Below are 14,327 nucleotides of genomic sequence, written 5' to 3' on the forward strand. Positions count from 1 at the left end.
TTTGTATAAGAATTTACTTAATAAACATTGTAAGGGAGTTTATCCAACACATTTTTGTTTCTTCTCTGGATATTTAATCAAATACCATAAGGATAATAATGATATTTGTTCCCATTAAGTCCATTCTCACCAAGATCTAGGTTTTTTAATGTCATACAACAAGAATTTTTCCAAGTCAGAAGGAATTTTCTTCACTGAAGAGAAAATAGTTTAAGCTATGATGACAGTGAGTCTTAACAATAGGTTGTTTGGATTGGAATAAAGATAACATTGGAAATGAAATTTTTTTTTTTAAATATATATTTTATTGATTTTTTACAGAGAGGAAGGGAGAGGGAAAGGAGTTAGAAAAATCGATGAGAGAGAAACATAGATCAGCTGCCTCCTGCACACCTCCCACTGGGGATGTGCCTGCAACCAAGGTACATGCCCTTGACTGGAATCGAACCTGGGACCTTTCAGTCTGCAGGCCAACGCTCTATCCACTGAGCCAAACTGGTCAGGGCGGAAATGAAATTTTTTATGTAACTGATTATGTGCTGTTTACTTAGTTTTTCTAGCTGGAAAAAAAACCCACCTCAAAACATGTGATACATTTTCCTCTTAAGAACAGAAGCACAACTGGAAATAAAAAGGGAAGGAACTTAATACCTTAGAATCGGCCACTGAAATCTTGTTAAGTCCCTTTTTGGCATCTGGTGTCTTAGCTACTTGCGTTATTCTATTATTCAGCTCTCTTGTGATAGTTAACCCATTACATTATGATCATTTATTGATATATTGGTTTCTCTTACTAGGTTGTAAGGTCCTGGTCTTATGCATCTTTGTATAGTTATAATGCCTGGCATGTAGCTAGTGTTTAGCAATATGTTTCTTGAACCAAAGAGTGCTCAATAGATATCATCGTTCACATTTTTAAAAATCCATTTGTCTTCAGAAGAAACCGGTCCTCTCTAAGAATTTCATTTGCTTCACATAGCATCTAGGATGGTAGGCAATTTCGTTTACTTCCAATTTATTTGGAGATATTTCACCTTATAAATAGGGTCTAAGAGTTGGCCTACATATTTGTGGTCTGACATAGAGAGAGATGGTTTCTAGAGGAGACCAATTTCTGAGCACTTACCAGGAAAGGACACTAAGGATCGCTTTTGGGAGCAAACAGATTTGTGGGCTGCTAGTCTCCAACTCTCCAACCAAGGTGAGAGACTGTTGCCCCCAGTTTATGGAAGAAGCACTGCTAGGCAACAGGGAACTCGCTTTGTGAATGACGTAAACAGAGCTGCCTGAGTTCTGTCCCTAGATACTTACTCATTGTTGATGGGGTGGATTGCTTATGGATATAGTTCTGGGTGGGTCCCTCAGGTGTCTTCCAACCCTGTTGTAAGAGAAACAAGTTTTTTGAGAAAGGCTCAGTAAGAAAAAAAAAATGGGCAAGGCCATCCTTTTGGGAGACCAATATGAACAACTAAACTTGGGGGGAAAAGAGTGTTTCTCTACCTGAGTAAAATAAATTAGCATCTTCAGGAGTGACAGTGTCAGCATAAGTGGACGCAAGAAATGCAAGGACAGTATCAGGGAGGCAAGTCAGTCCCAGGCCATAGACTCGCCATAGAATGTTAAGCAAAAGTAACATCTACTTACAGACCTTTCAATGTATCTTCATCAATGTTGTTTTTCCCTGGGGAAAGAAGGTAGGTAATCCAGCTTGTTCAGTACATATTATTTTCACAAAATGGTAAATGAATATTAGAACACTTAGAAGGTTTATAAGAATTACATCAGACATGCAGGGCATATGATTATCTTTTATTTATGAGATTGCTTAGTGGATTAAGAAAAGAAAGTTAAAGCCAAATTCCTTTGGTGGGTGGAGTGGAAATTAATGGAAAACGTTTTAAAGTAGAAGGTATCTGACTATCTGTATAAAGAGCCTAATGTTACTGATTCAGCTAAAATATAATGATTGTTTACAGAAATTATAGAAATCCTTGGTAAGATCACATTGACGGATGAGGATAAGTACTTGCAAAGGTTCGTTTTGTACACAGCTCAACTCTGTTGTTTTTTCTTTTCACTGTTAGGAGTCTAAGTAGTCAGTCAGTCTGTGATTATATTGGGATGCCAGGCAAGGAGAGCCTGTGTAATCTTGCATAAAACTCAATCATTGCTCCTAAATAGTTGTTGTCAGATCTCAATAAAGCCCTCTCACTACAGAGAGATAAGACATTTCATTCTCTCCCTTGTCCTACTGGGAGGTGTAAATATATAATTAAGTTTAGCTGTCATTAATCACTTTCAAGTTGCTTGTCTCAGACTTTCCGATATAAACCATCCCAAATCCCAATTTGATTAAAAATCATGGGCAACTCAAGTTCACTAGAATGTTGGGGGTGGGCGAGGTTACTATTTGTAAAATTCACAAAGTGTGCATTTTTAAGACATGCTTATCATAATTATTTAAAGTCCTTGTCTGTCAGTTCTTAACATCTGGTTCGTCTTTGGGTGTGTTTCTCTCAACATCGCTTTCTCTTGACTGTGGGTACAATTTTTCTGTGCTTCATACTTACTGGACATCATGAGTGATGCATCTTCAAGTTTATCTTCCACTAAAGAACACTGAGTTTTGGTCTAGCAGGCAGCTGCATTACGGGAAGATCACCATGATCCTGTGAAGGGCTTGGTTTTAGGCTTTGCTTTGGTGGGTCTGTTAGGCCCTTAGTCTGATGGTTTAAGTCTTAGTCCTGGGATATGGGCCATACCAAAGTATGACCCCTAAGAGGATTCGGTGGAAACTAGTGGTGTTTCCCCAATCCCGGGTGTTTCCCAAGCACCTCTAATTTGGTAGGACTTGAATTCAAACCTCCCACTCCCCAGAACCATGCTCAGGCTTTCAGCCTTCCAACTCTTGCATTCTCTTGGGCTCCTACCTATCATCTTGCTCATGCCTAGTCAGGAATCACTTACGGATTCGAGTGGAGTTGTTGGCACTCAGGACTTCTCTGTCTGTGGTGCTGGCTCCTCAAGTTGCAGCTGCTCTGATGGGTCCAGACACCTTTGACTGCTCAGCCAGTGAGACTTCCTTTTTCTACTCGCACTCTCTCCCTCTTCTGCTATATGGACTGGGGAATGCCTTCAGGGAAAAGGAAGTTTGCTCTTCTTTTTGTGAGCCTCATATCCCTTCCAGTTTTTGTCTGCTTTCGGTTACTCTCTGGTACCTTTAATATTCTGTCCAGAGTTCATAATTATTGAAAGCAGGAGAGTTGGTCTGATATTATTTAAAGTCCTTGTCTGCCATTAGTTTTAATGATAAAAATTATAGTTGTAGTCTTTCAAAATTTTCTACAGCATAGTGGTTGATAAACAATGGAAAGTCACCATGAGTTACATAGGATCCTGTGGGTCGGTGATTGCATTTGAGAATTTCTACTTTTTGGTAAAGTATCTAATTGAAAACTACATTTTAAAGTGAATCATGATAGCCCTGGCTCAGTTGGTTGGAGCGTTGTCCCGTGCACCAGAGGGTGATGGGTGTGAATCTCAGTCAGGGCACAGACCCAGGTTGTAGGTTCGATCCCTGCTAGGGTGCATATAGGAGACAACCGATTGATGTTTCTCTCTCACATTGGTGTTTTTCTCTCTGTCCCTCTCCCTTCCTCTCTATCTAAAATCAATTAAAAACATATCCTTGGGTGAGGATAAAAAAAAAATAATAATAATAATAATAAAGTAAATCATTATAAATATGTTATTAAATACAACTTTGTGTCACATTTTACCTAAAATTTGTCAACTAGCTGTAAGGTACATTAAATATTAATGACTAATGATTTTCCTTGCTGGCCACTTTTTCATATTTTTTTATCTTTACCATAAAATGAAGAATGCTGCCTTTTGGCTTACTAAATACTTTCACAGAGTAATCTTTGTGTGGTTTTTTTTTAATGCGATGCTTAAGGAGTTATTAATTCAAGAATTTTTCAGCACATGCTATTTATGTATACCATATGTAGCAATCTAACAGACAACTGTGACTGTGGTAGTAATTCATTGATAGTGTTACCACATTATTTCACTCTTCTTTGGGAAGCCATATAATAATCATCAGTGTGTTAACCTGGACTTCTTAAAGAGGCTCAGAATGAGTGTGGCTGGAGTCTCATCAAGTCACCTATGAAGAGATGGACTGTCCTGTGGAGCCACCAGTGGAAGGGGCTGGGGCCAGGGCTAGGTGAGTGGGTGCCAAAAACTCAGTAATCAAGATTAAATAATGTTTTTATGAAGTAGTTCAAAAATCAAAATTAATGCAAAAAACTATGATAAAAAATTTCCAAATTTTAAATAAAGAATAGATCAGTATTGCTGATTTCTCTCTATTGCCTCATACTCGGTGTGGTTCAGCCTGCACTGGGACTGGATTGAGGCATCTGGAAGATCCTGCCTGGTGGCATGGAGAGGTCATAGGGTGTAGGTCAAATGGACTTGGGTTTGAGCCATAATTCCTGTTGCCACTCAGATCTTTGACAAGTTAAAGAATAGTATGCTAGCTAATATTTATCAAACACTTATTATGTGCCAGGCTCTGTGCTCAGGTAAGCTCTTTACATGCATTTTAGCCCTCATAGGAAGCAGTTAGTCTTAATATCCCTGTTTTACCAGTGAGTATATGGAAACTCAGAAAGGTTAAATGTTTGCCCAAGATCACATAACTCTTAAGTAGCTGACCTCTTAGCAAATGTGCTGTATCTCTGAGTCTCAATTTGCCTATCAGTAAAATGGGGACAGAATTGCCTATTTTAAAGTGATAGTACAAACCACATTCTGTAAAGGGAATGTGGAACATTTGAAAGAATATGAAAGGTAATTTTCCAGATTAAGGGATATGATTAAAACTCTACTGTATAGAGTTCCCAATTTTAAAATAGAGCCAGTAGCATTAGGTAGGCCTAGGCAGCTTGGAGAAGACTAGGGGCGTTGAACCTGCTTGTAGCTACATGAGCGTATGTGGACCAGGCTCGGCTAATGCTGCATTTCTGAGAAGTGGCCTTTGACTGGAAATCTCAGTGAAATTACTGCAGATGAAATGTAAGAAGAGGGCATTGAAGGTGAGGTTACAGGATATTGTCAATTAAAATGCTTTTTAGTCGAGAAAACCAGGTTGAAAAACTTGAAACTTCTCCCTTCTTTTTCCTAATGAAAGATGAGCAAGTTCAGACAGATTTTCTGCAGCTGTGAAATTGAGACAGGTCAGATTCAACAACGACTTCTGGTAAACCTTGCTGCCACCACAAAGTCACAGGTTGTTAAACATAGCACCTCACATTTGCATAGTGAGTTACAGATGTATAGAAGTGTGTCCTGTAAGGCTTTCCTTGTTGAGGAAGCACAGTCCGGTCCTCTAACAGTACCATTCCCATGGGATTCTTCTAATGAACACATATCCTTGAAACATCCTTTAACAAATATGTTAAGCATTCCTCAGGAATTTTTCATAAAAGAAGTCTTGATTATCAGCTTCTTATCAATATTTAACAACAGAATTCCCATACTCTTTTAACTAATCCTTATTCTTTAGGTTGGAACCTTTATAAACATCATTGCTAGATGGCAAAGTAGGAGAAGATGGTTCATAGGCTTGGCCTGTATCCTTTCACTTGTCTTGGGTAACTGCCAGTAAATTAAATCAACTAATTTTGTCCTGCAAAGCTGGCGTGAATAGATGTGAGTTTAGCTAGACTTCTTTCAACACAGTCCCCAGGTTAACCATAATCCTATGTAAAGTTTCTTTCTTATTGTTTCGTAGTGGCGTGTCAGCACTATTAATATCATGTAGGAATTCTTTGCTCCCTTTTTTTCTCGTGACTAAGCAGGATGAGAAATATTTCTCTTTCAGGATCTGGAGCAGCTTAATTAAATCCTTCATTTTAAATTTTGGCTATCCGTCTTTCATCAAGACTCGCCAGATTGAATGCATGGGGTGGGAATCTTAGAATGTGATAAAAATGTAATTATGGAGACATTTCCAAGTGCTGTTTTCTTTGTTAAGCTACCATAAATGTGAGCGTGTGATGGAGGTTTTCATTAAGCCTCTTTTCAACATCCTGCACCTAGGAACTTTGTAGCTGGGAATGAACTTTAGTGTCTCCTTCACCCCCACTGTGCGTATGTGTGTATTATGTGTGTATTTTATTTTCATATTTGTCTTAGTTGTTTTTTACTTCACACCTTAATTGAAGGTATACTAGTGCCTCTGGGGCTTCCCAGAGTTCTCTACATCTAGCCATCGTCAGTAATCTTCACCAGCACTGTTCTATGGGTCCAAGTAGGCACTGTTCTATGGGTCTAAGTACGTGTTATTGACTCTTATACTGATGCCTTCAGCCTTTCCTTACAGCAGTTATATTCTTTTTAAAACATTCCTCTCCTAAGTAGTGTCTTACTTGGATCTTTATGAAAAGGCCTTTATAAAAGAAAAGTGAAAGCAAAGACGAATAAGGGTATTATTTAAGTGACAGGTGGTATTCCTCAGTGAACACATCTAACTGGAATATTATATCCAATTTTCTTCTTCATATAATTCTGAGGAGAAGGTAGGTGTTAATGAGAAAATAACCTGGTTAGGAGTTATGTAGAATAGTAGCATTTAGGGTACTGAATCTATATAGATTCGGCCACTTTCCCACAGTTGCTATACCTATAAACTTGTATCTTGAACACTGAAAGTTAGATAGACTCTGAAGAACTGCAGGATCCTCACTCTTTATCTTAGTTAGCTCTGGTTGCTACAACCACAGACTGGGTGGGTTAAATGACAGACATTTATTTCTCACAGTTCTGGAGCCTGGGAAGTCCAAGATTAAGGTCTGGCTGACTTGATCAGACAAGGTGCTGGTTCTCTGTGAGGACCTTCTTCTTGGTTTGCAGATGTCTGCCGCCATCTCGCTATACCCTCACATGGTGGGGAGAGAAAGTTCTGGTCCCTTCATCTACTTATAACGGCACTAATCCCACAGTGAGCACCCCACCCTCATGGCTTCATCTACCTAAACCTCCTAAAGGCTCCACCTCCAAATACCATCACATTGGGAGTAGGATTCAGCATATGAATTGGGTTGGGGCATACACACATTCAATCTATAACTCTTCAAAGAAATGTTTAATTTTCATCACACTGGTATTTATTGAGCTAGCCACTATGATTGAGCACTGTGGTGGGGATTGTGAAGAGACAGGAAAACCCAAGAGGCCTGAGCTGTCTGACTTCCTTGTCACAAGTACACATACTTGGCAGTCTGATGGCAAATGTTGTATTTCTCTGGCATATGACGTGGTGGCAGTCCTCTGACATCCTGCCATCTTGTTGAGGAGATGAGGCATACATGTATGTATGAAATAAAATCCATCTGTAATTGCCCAATGTAGCCGCACAGATGTTATGAGCTATGGCGATTCAGACAAGGGAGCAACTGCGGGAGAGAAGGCGAAAATCAGAGGGGTTTTAGTGGGTAACTTAGTCATAAATCTGAAAATACTGATGATGCTGTAGGAGGTGGATAGGGAGAATGATGGAAGTGGAAGGGCTATCATTTCCTGGAAAAATTATTACCAATATCTTCATCATTTATTTCTTAATGACATAGTTTTAAAACTTTTCTACATCTTGGTTGCCCTCTCTGTCTGTACTTCAGTTTGTGTGAGGTTTACGAAATCAGTAGGTAGATTAATCTGGTTTTGTAGCAACAGACAAGTGATTAAAAACTCATTCCTTTAGCACATGTTGGCTGGAGGGCTTGAGGACAGAATATCTGGAGTGAGGGATGAGGGGAAGACCTGGGAGCAGCTGGGGTAACCACCACCTCCCTGCCGCCCCCTCAGACCTTTTTGGACTTGACTGTTGATTCTTGTTCTGCTTCCAGCACAGAGCAGCCAGGTAGGCTTGCGGACACCGTTTACAATCAGAACTCAAGTATCTCTGAGGCACAAAGAAGAATAGGCTGGGATAGGAGGAGTGATGGAAAAGCAGAAACACTAAGAACAGGGTCGTTTTCATACACAGCCTAGTGCATTGTCTTAACTGAGAGTTCGAGCATCCCAACTCTAAATCTCTTCTGTCCAGCACATCACTGGCCTCGTCCAGTCCAGTTCAGGGATCCAGAGAGAGTAAGCATCTGTTAGCCAAATCTTTGGTTACCCCAAATTAGCTCATGTCTTTTACTGCTTGTTTCCTCTGATTATATAGTATATATCCAAACCCTCAATTATCCAGAATAAACCAGGGCTGCCTCTACTGTGTGGAAAACATTTGATAGTGGTTATGATTCTCTTGCCTAGACCATGTAGAGCCTTAGCCATTTAATCACCTGTCCCTTTAAAATTTTGAAATGCTGGTTCCTGTTGTGTAAGCCGGACACATCTCCTTGAGGAATTATTTTACTGGGCAACTCGCCCCTTCTGAAACCTCAGTCATCCTGAAAAGTACCTCAAGAACCTCTTTGACTTTAATTTTTTTTTTTTTGCTTTAGTCCTATTTGTATATAATGATTGTGATGTCTGATTCTCTATCACATATTGTTAAAACTTATAGCCTTGAATTTCTGGGTCACTTAAAAAGCGGACAGACTTGATTACTAATGAAAAGTTGACTCATTTCCTTCCAGGCAAAGGCTGACACTGACTCTCAGAGTTCATAATTAGTCTCCACAGACGCAGACTCTAATTATGGGATATCACCTATTCTTTCCTAAATGTTATGCATCATGAGCTGGGGAAATAAAATAGGCGTTTATGTGTTGAGAGAATATATATAAATGATAGCTGGGAAAAGGTCCTCCATGAACTTAATGAAGTGGTCGATTCCCTGCAATTTTAAATTTGGTGCATCTCTTCCCACACCATGTTTTACACACTCGTCAGTCATTTTTAGCCTTCTGTAATTTATCAGCAGCTCAGATTCCATAAGAGACTGCAGCGTGTACCATAACTGTACAGTGCGTAGCTTGGGAACTACACACTCGTCAGTCATTTTTAGCCTTGTGTATTTTATCAGCAGCTCAGATTCCTCCATAAGAGGCTGTAGCGTGTACCATAACTGTACAGTGCGTAGCTTGGGAACAACTGGCTTCATTCATTCATTTTTGCCTATTACCGTGAAGGGTGCTTTTTGTAAACTCGTGTGGTTAGAGTATGTTTGCCATGTTTTAATCACAAGTAGACGTTTTTCCCCCCTCAGGGTTCAGAGCAGTGAAATATGGGAAGATACTGATTGTGTGCTGGGAGACAGAGAAAGACCACCTCCTGTTAGAACAGCAACACCAGGCTTTCAGCGCCGTGTGTGTGCCCTTGCCCAATCTTCCCAGTGATGATGGAAGAGACTGGGTGCTCGGTTCAGCTTCTGAGTTCTGATAAATGAGCGCAGACTGTAAACTGGAAGATAAGGGCATGTGCAAATTCTTGTGTAAATAAAGCATGGTTTCCCATTGCAGTGGTGACTGATTTCATAGTTTCTGATGAAGATGAATGAGGCTGTGAATTAACAGCTTTAAAGCTTTTATCATTGCAGCTTCTTTTGGGTTTGGATTTATTAAAATCAGCGTGTGTTTACTGCTTTATTCAGATGGGGGTGGGGGGAGGTGAAAAAGCTGAACCCATGAACACCAAGTGGGGTGGTGTTTCAGATGATTCCCAGCCTCACAATTCCCCGTGAAATTCTTTTCCTGTGGGAAACTTTTAATTTGGAAGCATTCAGCCTAATGTGGGAACCAAGATTAACATTTTCTGAAATACCTCTACAAGAAAAGCAGAAATGTTCTGTTCCGGAAGCCGAATTTACATAGTAGAAAAATGGGCTGTCCTGCAGTATTTGGTAGTGTTTATTAGTTGTGCTTAAAAAGTTGTGTGTGTGTGCATACAAAATAGAGAGAGAGAGAGAGAGAGAGAGAAATTGAGGGTATATTTGTCTTTGTTTCCTTTACATCCAACCAGCAAAGCCCTGGAAAGTGTGTTTTACCACAAACCAGCCCAGTAACCAGTCCTAACTCTATATTCGAATACTGTTTTTAGTTCTTTTTGTCTTTCCTTCTTGCTGAGTAAGCTATAGTGTATTGGGGGTGGGGTGGGGTGGGAGGCGGGGTGAGTGGGAGTGAGAAAGGGAAGAAGAAGTCGACATGACAGAGCTTCTCCCTTTTCTTCCCTCTTCACCAGGAAGGAAGTGAACTGGAATCTTCATGCATATGTTTCTTTTCCTCCCCCCGCCCTCCCATGTCAGTGATTAGCATAACCCAGTTAGTTACCTTTACACAGAGTTACCGCATGAACAAGTTGACAGTCTGATGAGATGTCAAACTGGAGGTACTGGGAGGAGGGGGGGATGAGGTTTGACTAATGGATTGGGCCTCTGGAATGCCAGCCGAAGACTGTAGACTGGATTCTGTAGGCTCTAAGGCCTCTAGAAGTTTGCAGCCAGAGCCTTGGGAATGAAATGTTAAATAGGAACTTTCACTGGTTACAGTTAGCCTTGGCTGTTAGCGATTATTTTTATCTACGTTAACAGGGGGAGCAGGAAACTAAGCTGGCATTATGGTCACAGAAAAGAACAGGCTGATTTGGGGCCCTTTCAAACTGCAGACCTTTGTTACTGACCAATGCTTAATTTGGTTTCTGGGTTTTGTTATTTTTTTTTTCCCTCCTGCCCTTACCTCATTTACCTTAACAACAGCTCCCCCCTCTAGAGCTCAGCGAGGGCACGCTGCCACTGCGGATTGGGGGGCCAGGAGGCCGAGAGCAAGAAGAAAGTGGGTTGAAAGCAGAGTTCTGTGTAAAGAATTTTCTGCTGGAAACAAGCCCAGAGGGAGTAAAGAGGATCTTTAATGAGGAGCAGCTGCAGGGCCGACGCAACCCACATGAGACATTTTTTTCCCCTCCGTTCCACATTCTGTATAGTTTTTTAAAAAATCATGATTTGGAAATAGCTGTTTTGTAAAGCCCGCCTCTCTTTTTCTTCTCCTTGTATGCGGTAGGGGTTTTGCTTTGTTGTTTTATTTTTTTTAATGACCAAATCCTCGCTTTAAAAAAAAAAAAAGGCGAAAGGCAAAGCTGCAGCACAGCCCTGGCTGCAATGTGGGCTCACCCTGCTGATACAGAACATTCGGTGGAGAAAACAAGGACAGAGAACACTGGCTTGTATTTGGAAAGGGGCTTATTTCCTGCTCAGACGTTGGTCATCTTGGAGCTGACACGCCGCTACAGTGTTTTCAGCTTTTCTCTAGACGAGTGGCTATTCACTCAGGAAACTTGAAAGGACAAATTTTTCTGTCCTGCATTACTAGGGAGACTGATTCCGAGCCGCAGCCACTGCCAGAGAGCTTGGACTTGCTATTCAAATCCCAGGGCCGTTGAAATCTGTAAAGTGGCTACATGTAAACGAATCCAGGCTGCGGGTGACATGTGAGAACCGGGGTCTGGTTCTCATCTGTTTGGCCGAGGGGGGCTGCGTGGGCATCCTTTCCATTGGAAAGTCTTCTGGTTCCATTAGGAGGAGTTCCTTGTTTTTCTCCCTCCCTCCCTCCCTCCCCTTCACTTCATGTGTGTTTGAATAGTAACAGTGAGTGAGTGCATTTCTTTTTTTAAAAATATATATATTTTATTGATTTCAGAGAGGAAGGGAAAGGGGGAGAGAGATAGAAACATCAATGATGAGAGAGAATCATTGATTGGCTGCCTCCTGCACGCCCCACACCAGGGATGGAGCCCAAACCCCGGGCATGTGCCCTGACCAGGAATCAAACTGTGACCTCCTACATGGACCTGATAGGCATTCAGGTCAGTTTGGGGAATTATTTTACAGGAAAACCAGCTCCCCTCCCCCCAACTCTCCCTGTATTCCCAGCCTCCTCTGTGGACTGGGCTCTTTCAGAGTTCCCGAGCTGAAGAAGGGGGGACAGAATGGGAGGGTGTCGCCGAGAGAAGCACTGAACTAAGCGGATCTGTTCCCTCCAGGAGGCAGGCGTTCAAATAGTTCGGGAACAAAAGGCAGCCGTTAGGTTTATTGGGTTATATTTTACATAGATCTGTATTCAAGATGTAGGCCATTTTCAAGAAAGCTTTCCTGGGTTAGCGCAGTAGAACTGTAGGCCTGCGAGGGAACTTGCGTGATTGGCCGTGTTTCCAGCCTCTACCCTCACGCAGCTTGGGCCAACTCAAGAAGAGAGGTATTCAGGCCCTTGTTTTCAGGCCGAGTCTTAATTCCCACTCAGATTGACGGGGTATGTGTGTACTTGTCTTACAGTTGAACAGGGATTTGCAGAGGTGAAAGGTCTCCTGCCTTGGGAAACACGGGCCCTTTATTTCTAGCCGTCTCCCTTACCCAGTTCTCCCCTTTCTGTCCATGTCCAGAATTCTGCCGAGCCTCCTGGGGACTGAGGGCTAATCTTGTACCTCAGGATGATTCTTAGGGTTGAGTTGGCCTGTGTTCTACCAGGCAGAGCAGTATGGGGTTGGAAGGGAATTTTTTAGCAGACTTGATTGGAAAACTGACTTTATCCATCATATGAAATGTAAGCTGCTTTAAAAAAATATATTTTTATTGATTTCAGAGAGGAAGGGAGAGGGGGAGAGAGAGAGCTAGAAACATCAATGATGAGAGAGAATCATTGATCGGCTGCCTCCTGCACACCCCGCACTGGGCTCAAGCCTGCAACCCGGGCATGTGCCCTCACCGGGTTGACTGAGAATCGAACCGTGACCGCCTGGTTCATAGGTGGAAGCTCAACCACTGAGCCACATGGCTGGGCAAATTTAAGCTGCTTTGGAATCAGTTGCCTAATGGTACATAATGCTCCTGGTATACAAGGCACCTGCACCAGGGTCTCAAGACATGCCCTTCCTCTCCCTCCACCTCACACAGAGAATCAAATGGGAGTTTGACAGAGGCACAGGAAAGACATAGCAGTGGCTTAAAGGAAGAAGAGCCACACTGTACAAATAATGTAGCGCATAGCATGGCACTGCATCTGCTGTCGGAGGGATCAGAGATGGGTAGGATGGTTTGGAAAAGGCTAAATGGAGGACATTGGTTTTGAGCAGATCTTTGAAGCAAAGATGGAAGAAAGGAACATAAATTAGACATAACAGAAGGGAAAAGATGATGTTTCTCACTGTAAAGTAGAAAGATGATTTTTATAAAGGAAACCGCATACAAGAGTGTGGAAGTAATCAGGAGAGTTTGTGTTACGGACTGCTGAGCGGTAAGACAGCTGGGAGGAGTGGGGCAGAGGAGCAGGTCTCAGATTCTAAGGGACTTGGATTTGAAGGGCTGGGCACTAATGCTAGTTGTGAAGGGTAAGGCATCTCAATCAAGAAAACTTGGAGAAAAGATTCAGCATGGTGAATTTAAAAGGAACAAATAATAGGTTAAATTATTGGGTTAAACATGTACGACTAAAGGATAAAGAAATGTGTTATAAAAGTAGTTCATGTGGGGGGGAAATCATCTGGGAGCACATAATAGTATTTTGTGGCTTTAAAAAAAGTGAACACGTGTTAGGCTGCTGTAGTGGAAACATCATGTCCAGTTCTGTGCTGTTCCAAAAAGAACATATGTGTTATGTTTTTTCTTTGTTTGTTTGTTTTTCCCATTTTGGGCCCCACGCTTTAAAGAGGTTTTGGATGAACTAGAATCATCCAGTTGGGGGAGCAGCATAGGTTTGATGCCTCTGCTACCTACTAGCTTAATCTTTCTAAGCTTCAAGGTCTTCATATACAGAGTGGAGATCATAATATAATATACTGTTATAAGGAGTAATAAAAGCTGTAAAATGCTTAGCAAATACATAATACATAGTAAGTGCTTTAAAAAATGTTGGTGACTGTCATTATTACTATTGTTATCTTAAGCATGGAAGAGCTACTAAAATAGTGAGGAAGTCCAGAAATAATTTATTTATATGGTTTTTTTTGAGGTTTTGATTTATTTACATTTTTAATTAATATATTTTTATTGATTTCAGAGAAGAAGAGAGAGGGAGAGAGAGATAGAAGCATCAATGACGAGAGAGAATCATTGATCAGCTACCTCCTCTCACCCCACAACCCGGGCATGTATCCTGACCAGGAACCGAACCATGACCTCCTGGTTCATAGGTCGATGCTCAACTGCTGAGCCACGCCGGCTGAGCCAGAAATAGTTGTCCTGTACTGAGGAATAGGCCAGGGGTGGACAACCTTTTTGTGAGTGCGTGCCAAAACCAGCAAAATCTCTGACTCAAAATTCTTCTGTGTGCCAACCCTAATTTTTTGACAACATGTTACACCTACTTGATATCTCTTAAGGT

General features: G+C 41.4%; 1 protein-coding gene across 1 annotated transcript in view; it reads left to right on the forward strand.

Moving 5' to 3' along the window:
* Positions 1-14,327, forward strand: part of NOTCH2 (notch 2) — a 96,935-nt gene that overhangs the window by 1,825 nt on the left and 80,783 nt on the right. The window lies entirely within an intron of this gene.

The sequence above is a fragment of the Myotis brandtii genome, unplaced genomic scaffold (assembly GCF_000412655.1).
Source record: "Myotis brandtii unplaced genomic scaffold, ASM41265v1 scaffold582, whole genome shotgun sequence".
Taxonomy (NCBI): Eukaryota; Metazoa; Chordata; class Mammalia; order Chiroptera; family Vespertilionidae; genus Myotis; species Myotis brandtii.